Here is a 25,215-nt window from a genome sequence, read left to right on the forward strand (position 1 = left end):
CAAAACATATTACTGCTCTGGGTCTTCCCAACTGGATAACCTGGTTAGGACTCACTTTGGATTTATGTCAGTAACTCAAAGTCATTCAATGACTGTGTTAAGTTCCTGCTATGTTACGAACTGTGCGGGCACTGTGGATACATAAGTGAACAAGATTCTTTGATTCTATAAAGTGTGAAAAATAACGTAAGTTGAGCCCTTTTTAAAATCGAGACCAACAGCCATTCCATTTGGGAGGAACTGCCTTGCATGTCTTGTTTTCTAAACCTTTGAACTGGGGCAAACCACCAATATTCCAAGAAGTCAGCAAGAGTAAGAAAATCCTGTTTGAAAAGACTGATAAAAGTGAACTTTTGCCAAGTGACCACTTTACCTGACAAATCAATGAAATACGTAGAAATATAGCCCTTCTTGTCAGCACCAGTGAACTCTTCCTAGAAACAACTTACCTGATTTTCCTTTTTTCCCATAAAAGCCCTGAGTTCACCTTCTATAAATGGGACACTATCTGGGTTTCTACCTAAATTTGTGTACTCTGATGCAATTCTCTGATCCCAAATAAACATCTTGCTTCTTGAACGGGTTTCTTGGTTTTAGGTTGACAGAAATTTATAATTTAATATGATACTAAAAAGTGTTTGTATTTTTATAAGTCAATAGTGGGTCAAGCCATTCATTAAACTCCTAATCTCCCACAGTGGTTAAGCACCTGAGAGTGTATAGTTTTCAGCCTGTATTGCCTCTTAGGAATACTATATTTTATATTTATTCCTTCTCAAAATGCAGAGGATAAATTTCTCTAGTTTTAAAACACTTGCATATTCCTCCTTCTTGCCAAGTGGACTCAAAATAATCTAACAACCAAGTTGTGTTCAGCAACTCAGGGTTGCCTACAACCTTTTTTTACAATAAACAGGCCCTCCAGCTTTAGACTGAGGAACGCATTGTGGTCATAATTATTTTATAGATAAGAAAAGTCATTATACCATATTCCATTCCAAATCCCACTAGTCACAGTAGCCATCGTGCAGGAACTAAGAATTTTATGAATGCTTACTGGAATGAAACAGAAATCCTACTTATAATTCAAAGCATTGATTTACCTTTGAAAAGGTGAGTAGGGAAAATGTATAGAAGGGAAAAAAATAAAGGGAGTGAGACTCATTTGAAAAATTTTAGCTGGCAAATCATTTTGCAAATATTTCAAACTGTGTTTTCTTGATTATATCTTTTCCTATAGTGCATGGTGTGTTTGACACCACACAATATGACATGTCAAAAGCAATATCAGAAATGGAAAACAAGGACACGGCAGGTTTGGGGCCTCTGAACTGCAGGGGTTTTTTGTTTTTTGGGTTTTTGTTTTGTTTTGTTTTCATATAGCTTCACAACTTCGATTTCTCCATATATGGTCAACAAGAATTCATAGACTTACCTCTAAAATGCCCTGCGATTTTTGTTCAATCCTCTCAAAGTCTCATTTGCTTGAAAAAATTTAAGAAAATTAAAAAAAAAGTAAGTACAAAATTCACAAATTTTTAGGACACAATGAACCATTTTTTTAAAATGTAACTTGATCTCCAAATCATTTTAAAGACACTGTAAAGCAGGCAATTTTAATATGTGGGAACAATGTGCTGTAATTCAGTTTCCAAAGGCCAAATTACAACTATAGTCACCAATTATAACTGGAATTTCCAATTGGATGGCTTCTTAATACAGCATTTAAGGAGATGCTCAAGCGTATTCTGAGAGGTTACTGAGGTTTTTGGAAAAAGTTTTTTAATTGAGTGCTTTATTTGTCATAATAGTGTATATTCTGAGCACCTGTGGTGTCCAGTTATATTTGTAACCCAGAACAGCCATTCAGTTTTATTGCCCACTTTCAAGTCTGGACCTGAGATATTATTTCCACCAAATGAAAGTCCAATCATCTCTCAGTACTTCCAACATCTGATGGGTCCACTGAACTAAGAAAGAATTTTAGTGAGTATTGGGGTGTGGCTCACAGTGTTGATGATGACAGGAAGGCACGCAGAGGTCAAGGAACCACAGCATGTTTTAGGCAAGTCAATTTGTGATGGTTCTTGGCCATAAGTGATGAATATTTACTGAGGTATATTGTGCTGCCCATGTTGGCAAATAATTTTATTAGATTACTAACTGCTTTTAATAAGTTGCAACACTACTGGAAAAGTCTCACAGAGTTATCAAGTTAACTTCATTTAAAATGAAGAGTTCGGTAAAATCTGAAATCTGATTTCCCCGAACAAAAAAGCTTTGAAATTATTGGTTACAACTGTGTGAAAAAACTTAGGAGACCATCATTCTAAGAAAAAATATTGATATATTTAAAAATATAACAACCCAAAGATTAAATGTGGAACCTCCTCCCAAGCTACATTTTCATAACATTAGATCTAATATCAGTGATTTAATTTCAGGAAAAAAAACCGCAATCCATGACAGATCTTTAATGGTTATTAGAATTTATGGTTTTTCTAGATTGTTCTTCATCTCATTTATAAATTTATTTTGCTTGTAAGGTTATGTAAGAATTATACTCATGTATATTTTAGTTTTAGCTTTATTTTTGCACACTGAGGATCCAGGAATAAGTTTTTGCCTCTTAACAACGCCCATAAATACAGCACATATATAATTTATTATCCCACTGGGATACTCTGAAAGTGAAAGGGAACACAAATAATAATTACTTGGTAAGGCCAGGCATAAATCAGATCTTTTCTGGGCAAACTGAGATGTAGGGTCATTTAATATACATGACTCAAATATGGAAATCATTGATTCAATCAAAATATTTTGTTTTGAAGGTGAAAAACTGCCACTTAAAAGTCACATGACTAGTTAGTGGCTACACTGACACTTTACCTTATGGTTTCTGAAATTATCTCTTTGACATTCCTGGTTTCATATAGAATTATAAAAAGGATTTTCAAATAACTACAGGCATATCTGCCACCAACTTTCAGCTGGCCATCGAGCCAGGAAGGGTTAAAAGAATAGAGTACAAGCACCAACACTGATTTTCCACTTTGCAAGTGAGTACTTAGGTGCAGCAAAGTAAGTTTCTATTTATCAATACCCTCAACTGACTGAATTCACCACGTTACAATGTTTGGTAGTACATGGCAACAACATAGGTCAGAGTTACAAATACATTTGTCACCTCCTGTATATCACTGGCACACACCATACTGGGGCATGTGTTAGGCTCAGTGCAGTTCAGTTCAATCCACTATAGCTCATTTATTTTCTACTCTCAACCTTTCATAATAATACATGGTCTAAAAACCCAATTCAATAATATTCTTAATGCCAACTTTTTAATCTGAGAAGTGAATATATGTATTTTACAAAGTATTTCAACAAGTATGAAACAGGGTAATCATCCAAAGACCAGGAAATTCAGGTGGCTAGAACACTTTTCCTTCTTCAATAGCTTTCCAGATGATGAGGGTTTTATTATAATGTGCTTTACATTTGCTAATGTAGTTCTACTAAAAGCCACATAGTCTAAAATGGTATTTTATCCTCCTCTCTCTTCCCCATGCATGCCATCATTAAACACCATTGATACAGAGCCACCTGTGTATACAGCACTCAACCAAGCATGGCATTTCTGAAGTAATTTGGAGAGAGATGACAGCAGGTGAAATTGGAATATTCCCAGAGGATGCTCATTCTGCATTCAGAAGCATTCCAGATATTTTTGAAGAATTTCTTTTTCCAATTTGCATTATTTCTAAATACATTTCACATACTTTTCCAAGTTTACTAGCTGTATTGCAATATGTACATTAATATTTAAGCTTATGTCAGGCAGGCTTAGATATATGAATTAACTAAGAGGCATAAATTAAGTGCATGTTTATATGATATTCTGTGGAAGACATGTTATTGTGGCTTATAGCTTTGGAAAAGAGACAAAGAAGCCCAAGAAATCCTTTCTTAGTGACACTGCTATGCCTTGGAGTACCTTTTTGTACCATCCTTAGACTGCACATGGCAGCAAAAAACAAACAAACAACCCAAAAAACAAAAAAAAAACCTGCCAGTGGACTTTGGTAAATAAATTCAGGAAACTGAATTTGCTAATAGTTTAAATCACAATTTTAATGACCTGAGCTGAAAACAAAAGTCAGATGCTTAACTGAGCCATCCAGGTGCCTGTTTTGCTTTTTTAATTTACCAATGCACCTTGAATAACATTTCATAGTAAAAATGTAAAAGGATTCCATTCTTCTGTATTTATGAAACTCTGCATTAAGACTTCGGAATGACTCTAACCTATTATTCCTTCAGTCAATGATGAAATCAATAATCACATATTCTTACTCTATTGCACATTTAGAGGTATAGCGGAAACAACTTTCTGAGGACTGGAATTGCTCTATCAATGGATCCTAAGGCCATGTTGCCCTCGGCAGAAGTTGTATATCAATACTCTAACCAGCAAGTAGGAGAGCTAAACACTGAAATTTAAGTCATATTTCTAAATTCTAGTCAAATTTCTGTGCTCTTATTTTAGGAAAATATAGAAATCATTCAGAGTAAATCATAACTATATATATACATATATATACATGTATATATATGTATATATATAAAATCTCTCCATATATATATATATATATATATATGTATGTATTATGTGGGACAAGCCATCACCATCATATTTATCAGATATTTAAAGGAAAGAGTCTCCTTAAGCAGCAACATTCAGTTTACTGGAAATGTTCAGCTGCATGTTCAGCTAGTGGAAACCTACATCTTTACATGTCAAAGTACTAAAAATAAAATAACATAATGGTGAATCAGATTACAAACAAATTGAATCGGTCATACTATTCACTGCTTCTGAAACAAAGTAGACTACAAAAACACTTGAAGTTTCTGCTTACAGTCTGTTGATTCAAATAAAAATTATCACCTGCAGCTCCCCCCACTGACACACACACACACACACACACACACACACACACACACACACACAAACATTTTCACCTCTTTCTAATGATTCTCCCATGTTTTCTATGAATAAAAAATGCCTTAAAGTGTACTTGACTGAACATTTTGCAGCTTGGGGTTCTTACTCCAATATCCTGATTCTTTTCATTTTGTTGTGTGTTTTGGGGGGGACAAATTGGAAACCTTAACCCAGTCAGTTAACTGCCAAATCTCAGAACTAGGTGAACTCTGATTTTTGTTTGTTTGTTTGTTTCTGTGCTGGAATGATTGGATAGCATTCCAAGTCAGTTCAAAATTCAAAAATAATTTTAATATGCTTCCTTATACGTATGGCCAACCATTTTTTTAAGTTTATTTATTTATTTTGAGAAAGACGGTGACACAGTGAGTGAAGGAGGGGCAGAGAACAAGGGAGAGAAAGAATCTCAAGCAGGCTCCACACTGCCAACACAGATGCGGGGCTTAAATTCACAAAACTGTAAGATCATGACCTGAGTCAAAACCAAGAGTCGGACACTTAACCAATTGAGCCAGCCAGGCAACCTCCAACCATTTCTAAAAATTTAGTGAAGTCCAAAGTAAAAGTTCACAATGTTTCTCAATTGTGCTTTCTTTCAATCCACTGCCACTGTGCTATTCTTGCCCATTTCATTCTTATATGTATTATTATAAAACTCCCTAAAAAATACACACACATACATTACCCTGGGATTAGCTGTGTATTTCAATTATTTTTTCCACACTTATTTCTCAGAGCAGTAGGAAGGTGGGTCTTTGTTTATGCAGATGATTTTATGAAAGTATGCAATAGCTCTATACAGTAAGAAGTTATATGATATTAATTACCTAATAAACATTATAAATTCTGTATATATACATTTTAAAACATTTTAGATTACTAATAATCCTTAAATTTGTTAAATTAATAAAAATAAAACTAATTTCAAGAAGATATCACTTGAAATGCATGCCCTTAGAGTACAAAAAATGTATTATTGTTGGCACCTTGGGAGGAAGAAAACAATATAATATCATGAAAAAATTCACCTCAGAGAAGAAAGTCAGTGGGAAAGAAATGAAAGTCAGATTAGTTTATATATAAAAACAGCTGGAAGGCCTCTAGTTGGCTGAATTCAGTAATTTCTAGGTTATTACAAGGTAGATGAATGTGTATTTTAGGTTGTTTGTAAGGTGTCTCACACATAAAGACAACATTGTGTACAATAAATGTGTTTACAAATAGAATGGTATATTCATATATCAGTAAGAAATTGTCTTTTTTAAAAATTTACAAATGATTGTGTTGCCAATGTCTAGTTACAATCTGGGTTTACACTAGCTGTATTTTAATATTACAAATATTAAAATATATTTCCCTTTTCATTTTCAATAACAAACAAATGATATTGAGAACGTTACATTGGAGTTGTAGGGCTAAGCTGGAATGTTAATAAAAGATTAGTCTTTTATGAACATGAGCTGTGTTTAATCCTTTCTACGCTCACATCCTGTGTGATATGGGGAAAGTCATTTTACATTTATAATACTCAATTTCTACATATGACAATAATCTTAATAATTTAAACATTATTCCTTTATTCTGCCGTATTGAAGATACCCAAAATAACATAAAGCATTTAACACAATGTTAGGCACAGTGTTACCATCATCATCACCATCATCTCCTGTAGGTTTAGCCATATAATACATGACCTTGACCCACAAGGAGTTAAAAAACTGGAGTAAGTTTTTATGAATAAGATATGCTCCTGGTGGGCCAAGATCATTTATTATTAATACTTAAATCCCCCAAATAAGGTCAATAATAGAATAAACCAGTATTAACAGAGCATCTACTGTGTGTTGTACATTCTGTTTAAACATTTTCCAGATATTTTAAGTGCTGTTAACTTTTTCTGAGATGTAAGTCCTTTAATGCTAAAGAGCTGATAGGTAGGGAACATGGCCACAGACATAGGTCTCCAAAGATTGTAGATTTTCTACAACATCCTCTGATTCCTCTCCAGGACCTGTGCCAGGTACACAGTAAATATTCAGTTCGAATTTGTGGAATAAAAAAAAGTAACCTAAGAAATAAAGCCTGAATATCAGATTCTTTATGAACGAAAATCAATTGAACTAATATTCTTTGACTGGTAACATCACAATATGTCCCTAGTTTGCTTTAACAAGATGGTGCATATGATGAACTTAACTTGGCCCATATTTTTATCATAAATGTTATTACAGAGATTTTACTTTGGTGTTCTGTAGATTTTACTTCCAAAGCCAATAAAAACAAATACCAGAAGTAACTTATGAGCACCACTTCCACTGTAGGTGGGCTCTGAATTAAACCCACCACAGTTCAGTAATTGTCTGCCAAAAATGAGCCCTGAGGAATGGCTGTTCACAAAGCTGCATGCTATCTTCAATATGGACTTTTCAAATACTGGTTCTCATCATTTGTACAGTTCATTAGCCATGCTGGCTTGCAAACAAGCAAATTAGATTACTGTAGGACATTGGGCCAAATATTAACAGATATTATCATTCTGAGAATTCACTTTCAAGTTACAGTGTAGATACACTGGAAAAGCTTAAAATGACATTCTTCTCTTAAATCAATTCCCTGTCAGCATGATCTCAAGTTACATCCAACACATTTGAGACCATTGGGAGAGAAGTTCAATTTAAATTAGACACAATTTAAGTCTGAAAATAACTTGACTGAAAAGGAGCTACGTTTTAAAAATATACATACATAAAACTAATTAATGGGAAATAAATGATTATTGATTAACCTAATAAAGTTTGGGGTTGCTTTAGTCTCCTCAAGTAGATAAACTAAAGGTCCTTCAAAGGAGTTCAAACTAACTCAGGCTAGTTTCTTCTTTGTTATTAATTTACTTAGCATCTTTTATTTATATACCTGAATTAAAAAACAGACTCATGTTTGCTTGTTTGTTTTATTCAGGTACATAAGTGGATGGGATTGTGATTAATGTAAATAGATGAGATCAACATTTAGTGTTTTAATAGGCCCTGGGAAGCAGAATTACTAAATCAACATCATTAAAGTACCCATGTTCCTTGGAAATGGGTTTTACCTCAATGGCGTTTTGTCTCATATCCAAAGAACTGAAAAGCAGGTCTTATAATAGCTCATTATACAGTTTGAAAGAATAAAACACCTGTGTGAATTTGTGTCTTCTCTTCTAAAAATAAGCTTATATACCTCATTAATAATCTACAAGTGTCACAGTCAAGCTGCTCCATAAATAAAAGAGATAAAGTACAATTCCAAGGAAATCATTTCACAAGATTATCTGTATAAAGTCTCTAAAATGACCAGTTTGTATGCCTAAGTTCATGGAAAAGTCAATTCTGAATCAGAGAACACCAAAGCTCTTTGAGTTGAATGGGAACAAAATAATCATCTAATAATAAAGAAAAGACAATCAAATTAGATGTGGCCTATGAAGGAATTGGACATTATTATACATCCTAGTATCATCATCTTCATCACCATTGCCATCATTATTAATATTTTTCAGATATTACTTCAACACTCAGAAAAATTAGCACCCTTAGTCAAGAGAAAAAAAAACCCAAAATTTCTTGCCCAATTGATATTTAAATCTCATCCAAATTCTGGTTTAAAAGGCAAACATCAAGCACAGATCCAGTTAAGAGGAACCTTAATAAATAGAACTTTGCTTAAATATATATAGAGAGAGAGTACAAAATTTATATGAATTCTAGTGATGAGAAACATAAATCGAATTATTGTTCCTATAGATTATTTGAAAAAGATAAAGAAAAATTAAATCTGTTGCTGACTGGTAAGTGCAGTTAAGAGTCAAACTTTCTGGGGCACCTGGGTAGCTCAGTCAGTTAAGTGTCCAACCTTGGTGCAGCTCATGATCTCATAGTTCATGGGTTTAAGCCCTGCATTAGGCTCTGTGCTGACAGCTCAAAGCCTGGAGCCTGTTTCAGATACTGTGTCTCCCTCTCTCTCTGCCCCTACCCTACTCACGCTCTGTCTCTCTCTGTCTTAAAAATAAATAAACATTAAAAAAAAATTTAAAAAGAGTCAAACTTTCTGAGTTTATGTTTCCTGTGTACTACTTGATTTTTTCTGTGATCTCAATTAAATTCATCTTTTCAACTTCTAGGTTTCTCATCTTTCAAAGGCAGGTCTATTAGGACCTAAATTATAGAGTTGTTGTGACTACCACTTTGTTTAATACATGTAACATGCTTAGTATAGAATCTAGGAAATACTAAGTGCTCATTCTTAGGCATTGTGAGTAATATATGGTTCACAGTATCCATTTTCTTAAAGAGGAGAGAACTTCAAGAAATCACCTAATGTGGAGAAGTACAATGTCATACACAAAGACAGGAAATTGCTGGAGGAAGCCAAGTAATTGTTACATTGTAAGAGGTCATGCTTCTCCTCTCCTCAATCTAAGAATTCAGAAAAAGGCTCAATTTATTCCCAAGACAGTCCCTGGGAACCCACTGGCAAATAAGTAGACAAAAACTTTGCTTTTCCTTCTAGAAGGAAAAGACAGAAAAATACACATGAATATCAATGACTAAATAAGCAGCAGATTCTTATATTTCCTTGTTTATTTGTAAGGAACAAAGATATTAATCATATAATATTACTAAATATATAATAATTTGAGAGTGATTGTATTGTTGACATCTGGAGAGGTAAGTGGCTACATTAAAAGATTTTACTTAGTAATGTACATCAAACGGGCCTCTCTGAAGAACCTCCAGTATTACAAGATTTCTAAAACTATCATGGATAGATCACACAGGAAAGACTGGAGATAAAACATTTCATCTTGAGTCTATTAACTTACCAGGAAGGAAGTACACAACTGACAAAGAAATAGTTCATCAAGTAGCCCACTGAAGGAAAAAAAAGTCATAATTGCTGTAAATTCTAAAAAGTGAGAGTTCACGGTTGTCATACATATTAGCACACTGGATAGGATAGAATGATTCCATAGATTTGCAAACAGTTGGTTAAAAGTTAGGTCCAGTTGTAGAAAGAGAAATTTAAAAACCAACACCATTTGCAACTGCATGAAAAAGAATAAAATACCTAAGAATAAACTTAACCAAGGAGGTCAACTACCTATATTCCAAAAACTATAAAACACTAATAAAAGAAAATTGAAGATAACACAAAAGTGGAAAGATAGTCCATGTTCATGGATAGGAAGAACTAATATTTTTAAAATGCCCATAATGCCCAAAGCAATCTACAGATTCCGTGTAATCCCTACCAAAATACCAATAGCACTTTTCACAAAACTAGAACAAACAATACTAAAATTTATATGGAACCACAGAAGACCCCAAATAGCCAAAGAAATCATGAGAAAGAAGAATAAAGCTGGAGTATCACAATACCATATTTCAAGATATACTACAAATCTGTAGTAAGCAAAACAGTATAGTACTGGCACGAAAGTAGACACACAGATCAAAGAACAGAGATACCAGAAATAAATTTATGCATATATAGTCAATTACACTATGACAAAGGAGGCAAGAATATACAGTGGGGGAAGAACAGTCTCTTTAATAAATGGTGCTGCGAAAACTGGACAGTTACACGTAAAAGAATGAAACTGGACCACTTTCTTTCACCCTACACAAAAATAAACTCAAAATGGATTAAATATCTAAATGTGAGACCTGAAACCATAAAAATCCTAGAAGAGAGCACAAGCAGTAATTTCTCTGACATCAACTGTAGCAATTTTCTAGATTCATCTCCTGAGGTGAGAGGGGGAAAAAAAGCAAAACTAAATGGTTGGGACTACATCAGAATGAAAAGCTTCTTCACAGCAAAGGAAACAATCAACAACAAAAAAGACAACCTACTGAAAGAGAGAAGATATTTGCAAATCATATGTTCAATAAGGGGTTAACATCCAAAATGTATAAAGAACTTATACTTAACCCTAAAAAGACAAACAATCCAAAAAAAAAAATGGGCGGAAGACCTGAATAGGTATTTTTCCAAAGAAGACATCCAGATGGCCAACAGACACATAAAAAGATGCTCAACATCACTCATCATCAGGAAAATGCAAATAAAAACCACAATGAGATACCGCCTTACATCAATTCGAAGAGCTAAAATCAAAATGAAAAGAAATAGTAAGTGTTAGCAAGGATATGGAAAAGGAACCCTCGTGCACTATTGGTGGGAATGTAAACTGGTGTGGCCACTATGGAAGCACTATAGAGGTCCCTCAAAAAATTAAAAATGGAAATACTATATGGTCCAACAATTCCACCACTGGGTATTTAACCAAAGGTAAGGAAAATGTGTTGTACACACACACACACACACACACACAAACAAATGCAGAGGAATATTATGCAGCTATAAAAAAGGATGAGATTGTGCCATTAGAGACAACATGGAAGGACATAGATGGTATTATCAAGTGAAATAAGTTTGAGAAAGACAAATACCATATGATTCCATTCATAAGTGGAACCTAAAAAACAATAACAAGAAATGAATAAACAAATAAAAGCAGAATCGTACCTATAAAAGAGAACAAACTGATGGTTGGCAGAGGGGAGGGGTTAGGAGGTTGAGCAAAATGGGTTAAGGAGAGAGGGACAAACAGGAATAGGAACCAGATAGGGTTTACAAGTCAGACACAGCACCCATTTCAGTTCCTTGTATACACATTGCTTTCCAAGGGACACTTTTTATATGATTTACTTTCCTGGGAATTTTTTTAACTCCAATCTCCTCCAACTTTACAAAGTCATCTTCTATACCCCAGATAAAATATCACTTTCCTCATTCTAAATTAGGTCCACCTGTTACACATTTTCATACCACTATGTTCTGTCCTTTATAGCATTTATCTCAAAGGAAGTTTGGGGATTATTTTTTTGGTTACTTAATATCTTTGTCTGCCAATGGAACGTAAATTTTATTGCACCATTTTTTATGGTAAGAACAGTAACATCCAGAATGTTCATCAGTGTATGATTTTGTGTTTTTATACCCCCTACACTTAAGATTGGTGCATGGTACATGCATAATAGCCACACCAAGATAGATTTCTGTTGGTCCTGGCAAAAATAGGAACCCAGATAAATTATGTTAATATTCTTATACAATGTATAGTCTTATTTTAAAGATAAACTCCAAGGATGTCTCTGAACTAAACAGGTTTAGGAAAAGAAGCACTGATAGAATGAATGTATACCTGTTAAAAGAATTTTATGAATATTTACCTTTATCTTAATTTAATGTTGGCATGCCTATTTGAAAATATTCTTATTGTGATAATAGTAAATAAAAAGTTATGATTTTGTTTTTACATTTGAGCTAATTTTAATTTTTATTGCTCTGGAAACCTGAACTTAAGTGGGTGCTTACTTATGCATTCTGGAGTACTCTAATCTACCAGTGATGCTTTTCTAATGAAAAGTCTAATTTGAGCAAAACTTCATGTGACTGGAACTAGAAACCTTAGCTACTGAGATGATAACAAAAAGATGCCACATGCAGGTAAAACTGACAAATGCTTCAGAATTAAGTGAGGAGACAGGTGTCATCAAGCTATGTCATCTTCAGTTCCCAAGATATTTTACATTTTTCTAAACTTGACTGCCTGAGACATAAGTTAGAAACGAAATGATATCATTAAAATTCAGTCAGCATCTCAGGCTAGATTTTCACTCCGTGTTTAACTCAAATCCCCGGTAAAACTTTTGGACGCCGTTTTTGCATAATTCTCAAATGTTCCTTGCTGCTCTCAGAGTTGCATCTTTCTGTCCTCTGCTTCCAAATCATGGCTAACAGCAAACCAGACAAGGCAAAAATAAGAGAAATATGTACGTTTGAATGAGAGCTAGTCATTATAATTCACCATGCCAGGTAATAGTAGTCAACATATTTCCCATACCCTCCCTTTACTTTCCATAATTGGAATGATCAATATAAATAGACAGAGGAGGCTGATAATAAATATTGGCCATGCAAATACGAACAGGAGCTGACTTTAAAAATAAAAAGAGAGAGAAGACATTATTTACACTTCCAAAAAACCCATCATAATCAATTTTACTCATTTCAGAGACACCTCGCCGATCACAAGAAGGCAGGATTAGTTGAAATCTCCCCAGCCGCCAACCGTTGCACCAAATTCTTCCACAGATGCTCCTTCTATTCATTCATTAAGACTATGTGAGCCACTTAGACTCCTACAAGTAACCCATCATTTGGTTTGAGGAACAGAATGATAAACTAATATGTGCTGTGACAGGAAACCATGCTTCTCCTGAGTGGCATCCGAACACCTCTCTACTTGAACACAGCTATTATAACACTGAAAATTAATGATGCAAGAAAGAACCTCAGCAAAAACTAGTAATAAAGCTCTGGGGGGGGGTGGAGCCTTGTGTGCAAGAGTCTGAGTGTGTATGTTTGTGTGCACATGCAATTCTGCGCATGAATTTGTGTATGTCTGCATAGAAAAGACTGACAGAGAGACAGAAAGCACTAGAGACCAGACTAACATATAAACTGGAAGTTAGTTTCAATGGCAGAGACCTAGTGCAATCAGATTTTCAAACCAAGCGCTGTGCTTGGCACATAGGAAACTTTATTTAAATAAAACTATAGTTAAAATAACTAACCATAGGTATTTTATGAAAGAACAGAGACGTTGTGGGGTCAGTAAGTTACCATGGATGGTTTTGTTGCCAATGAAAATCACCTTAAAAACTAAGAGACGAATGCTTTGAGTCTGTAAATTGGGTTTTTTTATGTTAAGTTTCTTTGAAATTAGGGTCCAATAAAAGCTGTGTAAAATGAATGTAACACTTGAAGATTAGTTACAAAAATTTATTTTAACTGACAGCTGTCGGCAATTCAGGGATGATTCCCCTGTTAAACAACTGGTAGTATTTTAAGTGAAGCTTTTATTATTAGGAACCTCACAAATGAATATAAAGAGGGTACTTCCCCTGAAGACTGCTCTTTAGGAACTTGTCAAATGTTCTTATTTTCATTTTCCTCACTGAGTGAATTATTTCAGCACTAAGCATTTGTGCATCATGTATATTAGTTTTCCAGACTCAAAAAAGGTAATAATTTTCTTATTTAGGCTCTTTTGAAGAAGTATACTTACTGTGTCAGGTGTCAAGTAAATGAACAAACTTTATAAACTATGGCTTGCAGTTATTAGAAAATAATCATGGAATTATTGAATCTTCAAGTTGGAAAATGATCCATCATGATCATTTCCATTAAATAAACAATTTATGCAAGTAAAAACTTAGGCAGTAATGCAATACATAAGAAGATAAGTATTTAATTACCATAAATTTATATTATGAGTTTAAATTAATAATTATGTATTACAAAACTAAATAGAAGGAATGAGTATTTTATGACCAAAAAATTTCAAAGCTACAGTTTTATACCTGAAATATTCGGCTAAATATTTATTTCTGTAATTTGTTTAGGTTGAAATCCTGCTATAACAAACTATAATATTACAAAGTGTAACCCTTTAATCTATTTGAAATCTAGGATTATTTTCCAATGAATTGGTCTCAATTTGAAAAATGGAATTTTCTTTCAATTTTGAACAGTTTTGAACTTTCAAATTCAAATTTAATTTTTAATTTTAATAATTTACATATTTATTGATCTCTCACTTGAGACTGAATAATTTAGTCAGACATTTATAAATATTCATTGTTTAGCCAAAATAATTTTTCTAACATATCTTATAAAATTTTAAGGTTGAAAATGCCATATATGTGGTAGGATTCAATAGAGATTACTATAAACTTTTAAAAAAGGATTGCTATAAAAATAACATATTAGCATGTGATACAGTTCAAAAAGTGAAGATTTTATCATGCAAAATGAGTTTCACTCCATCTTGACACAAATCCTACGAGTCATCACAAATTACTATTGTCAAGGGACGCCTGGGTGGCTCAGTCGGTTAAGCGTCTGACTTCAGCTCAGGTCATGATCTCACAGTTTGTGGGTTCAAGCCCCATGTTGGGCTCTGTGCTGACAGTGCAGAGCCTGGAGCCTGCTTCGGATTCTGTGTCTCCCTCTCTCTCTGCCCCTCCCCTGCTCATGCTCGGCCTCTCTCTGTCTCAAAAACAAATAAAAACATTTAAAAAAACAAATTATTATTGTCAAAATATATTGTGTATTCTTCTATATGCATTGTATGGACTACTATAATTTATTTGATCTGTTTCCTATTTATGATACTAGTTTTTCCCAGTCTTTTTATTATATCACTGTTGCAATCAACATCCTTGTACATATATTTTGGAGTGCACAAGTGAGTGGTTTTTTTTTTTTTAATTTTATTCACTTTTGAGAGAGAGAATGAGAAAGAGGAGGACAGAGGATCTGAAGTGTGCTCTGTGCTGACAGCAGCGAGTCTGATCCTGGGCTCTAACTCATGAAAGATGAGATCATGACCTGAGCCAAAGTCAGACACTCAAACAACTGATCCACTCAGGCACCCTACAAGTTATGTTTTTATGAAGTATATTAGGCTACAGTAACAATTCCAAAGTGTCAGTGGTTCAACCAGTTTATTTCTTATCTACAAAGTCTGCTGCAGTTTCAAAGAATCTCATAAGGAATGGTCCTCCATGTGGTGACACAGTGCTTCTGCTATTTTGAATTTTTGTTCCGTTATCCTGACCAGTGGCTAACTCCATGATCACCATAGAAAGAGAAGACTCAAGAATCACAGCAGTAACTAAATGTTTCAGTGTGTAAATGACACTTACCACTTATTCTCCCCAGCCATTGGCCAGAATTAATTATATAACTCTACTTGCCAAGGGACATAAAATTATAATTTTCTCATTTGCCCAGAAGGACAGAGGTGGATGTGTGGGAGCAATAGAAGCCTCTACCACAGATAAATCCTAGAATTGATACTACTTTGCCAAAGTTCATGTTCAGGTAACTTCAACAGATATTAACAAATTATCCAAAGATAATACATCCCTTATCTCATCAATAAATTAAAAATGTAATAATTTATTTAGTTTTGCAGGTTGAGTCTAGTTTTAAGCAGGCTAACTATAAGACCCAGTATATCTGAATGGTGATTCTTTATCTTTCTAAATTATAATCGGGACTATCCAAAAGTTAATGAATTATAATGTACTATTACGAAAAGAAAGCTGGTTCCATGTTCACCAGTTATTGTACAACAATCACACCAAAGCAAGAGAATGAATCTAGAAGGCTCATCTGAGTCCTTTCCCGTGTTCAGCTTAAATAAGCTGGCCTTGTGGTTTTAAGTTTCCTCAAGTTAGTTGGCCTGAATAGGCAAAACCGACAAACACAACAATAAAGGAAATAATCAAAAGAAAACACCAATAGAGAGCTGCAAACTTGCACAGCAGAACATTTCCAAGAAACTTAACTGTATGTACAGCACTAGTAGGAGTTTTATTCTGTAAACTTCATGGAAACAAACTTGGCAGCCAAACCAATTCATTTCCTGTTTGTTAAATTTAATACATATTTGTAAAGTGATCTTGTTAATTCCCTAAATTATCAGCAATATGTTAAAACTAATTTTTAAGTAAGCAGTAGTACATAAACATATGAAGGAGCACTATTTTAAAAGTGTTACCTGAGGATTTACAGAAAGATGTTCATTTCATTAGAATGTAACAAGTTAGAGATATGGAGTAAAAATCCAAAAGGTCAAATAGGTTTTAAGTAGCATAAAAAGCTGACATATTATTATCAGAAATTGTTTAAATTAAAGCAAGCTCCAAATGTGGTTTAAATGTAATTTTAGTGGATTTATTTACTTTTTATAATATATTTCCCAATACCCTCATCTTTCCTTTATTTTTGCAATAAGCTATAAGTGATCTTGCAACACTATTCTGACTGAATTTACTAATTTTTAAATTAAATTTGTACCTCTATATGCAATATTGGGATCAGATATATTTTAACTTAGTAAAATAAATGTGCAGTTTTTTTTTTTCTTCTTCTGGGCTTTTAAACAATGTAAGAAGTAAATAAATGATTTAGTCTTTAAAGAAGTTAAGAAAAAAACTTGCCTCCATACAAACTAGTATTTTTTTTTAACTTTTAACTTTTTTTCCCCAATTACTTCATCTATTCATTTTGTTTTTGGTAACTCATTCTTGAATCAATGTTAATTATTTATATATTTCCATATAATTCTTAATTATATCAATACTCCCAATTTTATTGCATAGATTTGAATGTAATAATCTTTTAAAATGTTTCTATCTTTGTTGCATTGGTATTCTATTAATTTGTTTTATTTACTGTTTTTCTTTCAATAAAAAATATTTTGAATACTTTTGTATTTTAAACTGTTTATTCAAAGAACTAGCTCTTGGATTGAGTTATGAAGTCTTTTTGCTCTGTTGACAAGTTAATCAACTTATTAAGTAGTTTATTATTAATAAAGTACTTAATTTGCTTATTAACTTGCTTTTATATTTATTAGTGCATGTTTCTATATCTTATAAGATAATGACCAGTGGAATGAATGGTCTCTTTGTATTGATGCTCTCTGTAAATGCATAAAGATTGTTTCAAACCACAAAATCCTTGCCATTCGCCATTAAACAGAAGTGTTCCTGTATCTTAGTAAACCATTTCTCATTTACATTCTTCTCACTGCATTCTTTTTTTTCTCTTTAAAAGATCCATTTTCATCATTTATCTTAGAAATGAGGAGCAGGGCACCAAGGTGACTCAGTCAGTTAAGCCTTCAACTTCAGCTCAAGTCATGATCTCATGGCTTTTGGGTTCGAGTCCCACGTCAGGGCTCTTTGCTCACAGCTCAGAGCCTGGAGCCTGCTTTGGATTCTGTGTGTGTGTCTCTCTCTGCCCCTCCCCAGCTTGCACTCGCTCTCTCTCTCTCTCTCAAAAACAAGTAAACATTAAAAATTTAAAAAAAAAACGAAATGAGGAGAAATAATACTGTCTTTACAGCCTGTAATCCTGTACTGGAGCTGTATATAAATATCACTCAAATTTTCTACATTTTATAATCTTTTTATCAATCATTTTACTCCAAATGGAGATTAAAAGGTGATTTTAGACACCTTACCTACCATTTACAAGCTTTTGTTCAAAGTGTGATCCTATTGATATTCATTTTAAGTTTTATAGGCATACATTTCCTGTGATTAATGTTTCTCTTTCTCTGTATACTAATTTTTATTTACTTAGATTTGAGCTTTCCATGGAGTTTACCATGTAAGTAAATGGATAATGAAGAGTAGGTTTTTTGCTGGCTTTCTTTGTTTGATTGCTTCATTCATACATGGTGTTTTTGTTTTTAATCAATTTCATTCAGATATAATTTACATAAAACTGAAGGTACACACTTGTAAGGTACAAACACAACATACCAAACTTTTGGCATGCAGCAAAAGTGATAGTAAGAGGGACGTTTAGTGGTAAATGTCTACTTTAAGAAAGAATAAAAATCTCAAATAAACAACCTAACTTTATACCTCAAGGAACTAGAACAAATGAAAGAGATAGAAGAGAAAGAGAACACAAGAGAAAGAAAAACAAACTAAGCCTAAAATTAGCAGAAGAAAGGAAACATCGAAGAGCAGAAATAAATGAAATAGAGACTAGTAAACACAATAGAAAAGGTCAGCAAAACTAAGCGTTGGTTTTTTGAAAAGAAAAGCAAAACTGACAAATCTTTAGCTAGACTAACTTGGTTTGATGAGTTTTGTCAAATGTTTATCACCCCATAAACACCTCCATCAAGATATACAACTTTTCCAAATTTTTCATCAACCAAAAAATTTCCAAAAATGACTTTAGATCTATTCCCAATTCCCCCTCACTCATCCACACTCATTACTGGCTTCAGGTAATCACTGATCATTTTCTGCAACTATTTACTAGTTTAGAAACTGCCCTAGAAAAACTATTTAAATAGAATCATGTACTCTTTTGTGACTGAACTATTTTCACCTATTTTAATGTTTTTGAGTCCCACCCAGGTTGCTGTATGTATCTGTGGATTGTTATTTTATATCATGGAATAACATTCTATTGTCTATGGACATTTGATTTTTTTCTAGGTTTGGATATTATAAATAAATTTAATATGAAAACTTCCAAGCAAGTCTTTTTTGTAAAGAAATATTTCATTTGGGGATAAACAGCTAGGAGAAAAATTGCAGGCTTATATGCTATCAATAATTGCAGAAGTGTTTTCTACATTGGTTAATTTTATAATTTTACAAATATAGCAACATAGGAGTTGTAGTTGCTCCAAATTCTCACCAATATTTGCTATTATCAAGCTTTTTACAAGTTAGCCACTCTAATGGTGTCTAATAGTATCTCATTACAATTTAATATGAAATTACCAGATGAATAATGATATTAAGTATCTTCTGATGACTTTCCTATATCTCCTTTTGTTAAGTATCTAACACTTCACGTTTTTAAAATGAGTTGCTTTTTTTGTTGAGTTCTAAGGGTTTATATAAATTCTGGATGCAAATATTTTGATAGATACATGTATTGTGAATATTTTCTTCCACCCTGTAACAATTTTATGCTTATAAAAATTTGTTTCATTTTTTATTCAAATTTTATTTAAATTCCGGTTAGTCAATATACAGTGCAATATTGGTTTCAGGAGTAGAATTCAGTGGTTCATCACTTACGTATAACAACCTGGGCTCATCATAACAAGTGCCCTCCTTAATACCCATCACCCATCTAATCACCCATCTAGTAGCCCATCCCCTATCCACCTCTCTCCATCAACCTTCTTTTCTCTATCATTAAGAGTCTCTTATGGTTTATTTCCTCTATTTTTCCCCTTTCCCATATGTTCATCTGTTTTCTTTCTTAAATCCCACATATGATTGAAACTATATGGTATTAGTCTTTCTCCAACTGACTTATTTGGCTTAACATAATACATCCTAACTCCATCCACATTGTTGCAAATGACAAGATTTCATTCTTTTCAATGGTTGAATAATATTCCAGTGTGTGTGTGTGTGTGTGTGTGTGTGTGTGTGTGTGTACCACATCTTCTTTGCATTCACAAGTCAATGGATATTTGGGATCTTCCCATTATTTGGATATTGCTGATAATGCTGCTATAAACATCTGGGTGTACGTACCCCTTCAAATCAGTATTTTTGTATCCTTTGGATAAGTAACTGGTAGTGCAATTACTGGATTGTAGGGTAGTTCTATTTTTAAGTTTTTGAGGAAACTCCATGCTGTTTCCCAGAGTGGCTGTACCGGTTTACATTCCCACCAACTGTGCAAGAGGGTTCCCCTTTCCCTACATCCTTGTCAACACCTGTTGTTTCTTGTGTTGTTGTTAACTTTAGCCATTCTCACAGGTATGACATGGTATCTCATTGTGGTTTTGATTTGTATATCCCTGATGATAAGTGATGTTGCACATCTTTTCATGTGTCAGTTAGCCATCCAGATATCTTCTTTGGAAAAATGTCTATTCATGCTATCTTCCCAATTCTTAACTGGATTATTTCTTGGGTGTTTGATAAGTTCTTTACAGATTGTGGATACTAACCCTTGTTCAGATATGTCATTTGCAGATATCTACTCCCATTCTGTACACTGTCTTTTAGCTTCGTTGATTGTTTCCTCACTGTGCAGAAGCTTTTTTTTCTTGATGAGGTCCCAATGGATCATTTTTGCTTTTGTTTCCCTTGCCTCTGGAGATGGGTCTAGTAAGAAGTTGTTATGGCTGACGTCAGAAAGGTTGCTGCCTATGTTATCCTCTAGGATTTTGATGGCTTCCTGTCTCACATTTGGGGTATCTCATCCATTTTGAATTTATTTTTGTGTATGGTGTAAGAAAGTAGTCCAGTTTCATTCTTCTGCATGTTGCTGTCCAGGTTTTCCAGCACCATTTGTTGAAGAGACTGTCTTTTTTTCCATTGAATATTCTCTCCTGCTTTGTGGAAGCTAAGTTGACCATATAGTTGTTGGTCCATTTCTTGGTTTTCTATTATATTCCATTGATTTATGTGTCTTTATCCTCATACCATATTATCTTGATGACTACAGCTTTGTAAGATATCAGATTATGATGAACAAGATACCTGTATATCTGTAAGATACCAGAATCATGATGCTCCAGCTTTCCTTTTCTTTTTCGGAGTTGCTTTGGCTATTTGGGGTCTTTTGTGGTTCCATACAAATTTTAGGATTGTTTGTTCTAGTTCTATGAAAAGTGCTGGTGGTATTTTGATAGGGATTGCATTAAATGTGTGGATTGCTTTGGGTAGTATAGACCTTTTAACAATATTTTTTCTTCCAATCTATGAGCATGGAATGTTTTTCCATTTCTTAGTGTCCTCTTCAATCATAAGTGTTCTATAGTTTTCAGAGTACAGATCTTTTACCTCTTTGGTTAGGTTTATTCCCAGTATCTTATGGATATTGGCACAATTGTTAATGGAGTCAAGTCCCTGATTTCTTTTTCTGCTGCTTCATTATTGGTGTATAGAAATGCAATAGATTTCTGTGTATTGATTTTATATTCTATGGCTCTGCTGAATTCATGTATTAGTTCTACCAATTTTTTGGTGGAGCCTTTTTGGTTTTTCCATAGAGTGTCATGTCATTTGCAAATAGTGAAAGTTTGGCTTCTTCTTTGCCCATATGGATGCCTTTTATTTTATTTTTTATAGTTGTTGTTTTCTGGTTGCTGGGGCTAAAGACTTCCAATACAATGTTAAATAGCAATGGTGAGAGTGGACATCCCTGTATTGTTCCTAATCACAGAGAAAAAGCTCAGTTTTTCCCCATTGAGGATGATATTAGCTGTGGGTCTTTCATAGATGACCTTTATGTTGTTGAGGTATGTTCCTTCTATCTTTACTCTATTGAGCATTTTTATCAAGAATGGATGCTGTATTTTGTCAAATGCTTTTCTGCATCTGTTGAGAGGATCATGTGGTTTTTATCCTTTCTTTCATTAATGTGGTGTATCACATTGATTGATTTACAGATATTAAACAACCTCTACAGCACAGGAATAAATCCCGCTTGATTGTGGTGAATAATTCTTTTAATGTTTTGTTGGATTGATTTGCTAGTATCCTGTTGAGAATTTTGTTCATAATAATTTGTTGTAAAAAGATTTTTGTTTTGCTGAATTTCAACTTATCTATTTTTTGTGCTTATTTTTTCTTCCAGTATTTTTTATATTTCAGCTTCTATATTTAGATCTATTACTTATTTTGAAATAAAATTGTTTATGATATACAGTAAGGGTTAATTTTCACATTTTTAATATCAATATTTAGTTATGTCTGTCCCATTTCTTTTAAAAGAATGTATCATTTCTCCCCTTCAATTACCATACTGCCAGGATTAAAAAACACTTGAACATATACATGTAAATTATTTCTAGGTTATTTTGTTCTATTGATTTATATATGTATTTATAAATGAATATGACTATTTTTAAATGTCTTTAACTTTATATTATATCATAAAATTTTTCTTATTATGTCCATTTATTATATTATTATTTTAATTAGAGTAATTTCCAGTTCTAAGATATCCATTTTCTTTCTTTATTTGTAATTTTATTTCCTCTGTTAAGTTTCCTGCTTCCTTATTAAAATCGTATTTTTCTTTAATTATGTGAGCATATTTTATAATAGCTTCTTTAAGGTGTTTGCTAATGCTACTATCTGGATTATTTCAATGTCAGTTTTTATTGAGTGCCATTTTTTTCTGAACTATAGCTACAACTTTCCAGTTTTTTGCATATCTGGGAAATCTTTATTATGTCCTGGACAATGTAGATAGTATGTTGCCAAAATTTTGGATTCTGTCATTCTCCTCTGCAGACTGCTGACTTTTGTAGTAGGCAATATAACTACTGAGTGATTACCCCGTCCTACTCTAGGCTTGCTTTGATGCTCTGTTAGGGCAGGTCTCTGGAAAACCTAAAATGTTTCTCAAACCTCTCTAACTAGATGCTACTCAAACTGTCTTTCTTGCGTATCTTGTAAGGATTTGACTTAGACTCTGTAAGCATGGATCTAGAGTAGGTCCTATTCTAGGATGTGATACTTGCTTCTTACAGGAGACTTTTCTGAAGTCTCAGCAGGGTGTCTAAAGAGTGTTAATGAGGTACTAGGTATTTCTGACACTCTTTGAATACATAATGACCCCCAACATCACTAGACCTCTTAGTATCTTTGTTCTGCTCTCAGCTTCACAGCAGCTATTCTTGGTGACCCTCAAATAGTCTTATTCTGTGCAGGTGCTACCCAGGTGAAGACACATGAAACCCAAACAGGTTTCTGGAAATTACCTTCTTTCTTCAATTCCCCTCTCTGCTGCATTGCTTCAGCTTCCATTCACACGTATCTATGCCTCCTCATCTCAGCAAAACTGCTAGGTTCTGATTGGATTCTAGCTCATTAGGCTGTAGTCAGTTATTTCTCCAAGGAAACAACTGGAACAATTTGGGGACTTATGTCTTGAGTTTCCCAGTTCTCTAGACTTGCAATCTTCTTTGCCTTTTCTTCTCTGGTTCCTGGATTTCTAAACTAGAAAATGAAAACTGTAATACTGATCGATTTCTAAGTTCTTTCCCAGTTCTAGTCTTCCATGAGTCTGGAATATAGAAGTTACTTTGTTTGCAATGTAACTTTTGTTTTCCATGTTTATCAGGCACTAAAGGATTTGTAAAGAAATATTGATATATTTTTATAATGATAAACTATTCACAAAGATATATAAACAGCTTATACAAATATAAACTAATACTAAAGGGATGTCTGGGTGGCTCAGTGGTTTAAGCAGCTGAATTCGACTCAGGTCATGATCTCAGTTTTTTAGCTTGAGCCCCATGTTGGCTCTGTGCTGAGAGCTCAGATTCAGATTCTGTGTCTCCCTGTCTCTTTGCCCCTCCCCTGCTAGTGTTCTATCTTTCTCAAAAAAAAAAAAAAAAGTAAAGGTTAAAAAAATTTTTTTAATTAATATTGAAGAGTAAGTTACTTTGGGTTTATAAGTCACTTATGTTACCAATATCTTTCAATATTTCAATCAATTATTCAAAAAACATTACATCTGAGAAGTTGAAGAATGTACTCCAGCTACTTGATTGCCCTTAGAATGAAATAGCAGAAGAATCTCCTCATAATCACGGCAATTCAGTCTCATTTATCCAAGAGTATAATTGTCAGAGGTGATTTTGCACCTGGATTCATACCTAATATTGGACTCACAATTAAGAAAACACTATCTAAATTATTCAAATTAATGAATTAACTAACTAGGTCAAAAAGCACCTTATAAGAAAAAATTTTTTTCTGTTTCTTTCTACATTAAAGGAAAAGGCCAAATCAAAAGTAGAGTCCTTCCTTAAATACAATTTAAATGGAAAAACACCTATTTAAATATATTTAAAATTGATTTACTCCTATATGTTAAAGTAAATACTTTTATGAAATAGCAATAATCAAGCACTGCAAATAATTGAAAGTCTGTTGAATGTGGGAGAAAATATTAGCAATTTCTGAGCATATTCAGTGATTAAATCAAAAATAGATTTGAAAGGAAAGGTTAAAATAGTTGTATTTTAATTTGGATAATAAAAATTGCTCTCTCTCTCTCAAGGGAATTGGCAAATTGGCATTTTGGTCAATTTCCACTTCATAATTTACTTTTTATTAATCATAATATTTAAGTAAAATATTACTCTATTCTGCAATTCAGTTCTAGATTTAATAATTATATATATATATATATATATATATGGTTTCCTTTATATATTGTAAGAGAGTTAACTATTAATTTATTCACTAGAAGACTGGGCAAAATAAATTGGATTACCTATTCCTGTGTGCCAAAATACTATTTAAAAGAAGTTGCCAAGTGTGGAAAACTGGGATAGCTTTCAAAGATACTAAGTCTTGGAAGACTTAAAAATCACCCTACTCTCCCTTCACAAAATGTTAAAACCCTTTCTTATCTGTAATAGAAATCAGCAGCAATGTTAAAAAAACAAACTAAACAAAAGAATAGAAAAATAGATTGATTTAACAGAGTAGAGAGCCCAGAGTAGGTACACACAAATAAGGTCAGCTGATCTTTGACAAATACAATGGAGACAA

The 25,215-nt window shown here is 33.4% G+C and overlaps 1 protein-coding gene across 1 annotated transcript in view; it reads right to left on the reverse strand.

Annotated features, from left to right (window-relative positions):
* The window catches only part of RIT2 (Ras like without CAAX 2), a 448,366-nt gene that overhangs the window by 417,400 nt on the left and 5,751 nt on the right, over positions 1–25,215 (reverse strand). The window contains exon 2 of the mRNA XM_047828329.1: positions 1,436–1,484. The gene's annotated coding sequence lies outside the window, so the exon portion shown is untranslated. The remainder of the gene's footprint in view (positions 1–1,435; positions 1,485–25,215) is intronic.

This window comes from Prionailurus viverrinus, chromosome D3 (assembly GCF_022837055.1).
Source record: "Prionailurus viverrinus isolate Anna chromosome D3, UM_Priviv_1.0, whole genome shotgun sequence".
NCBI classification, from domain to species: Eukaryota; Metazoa; Chordata; class Mammalia; order Carnivora; family Felidae; genus Prionailurus; species Prionailurus viverrinus.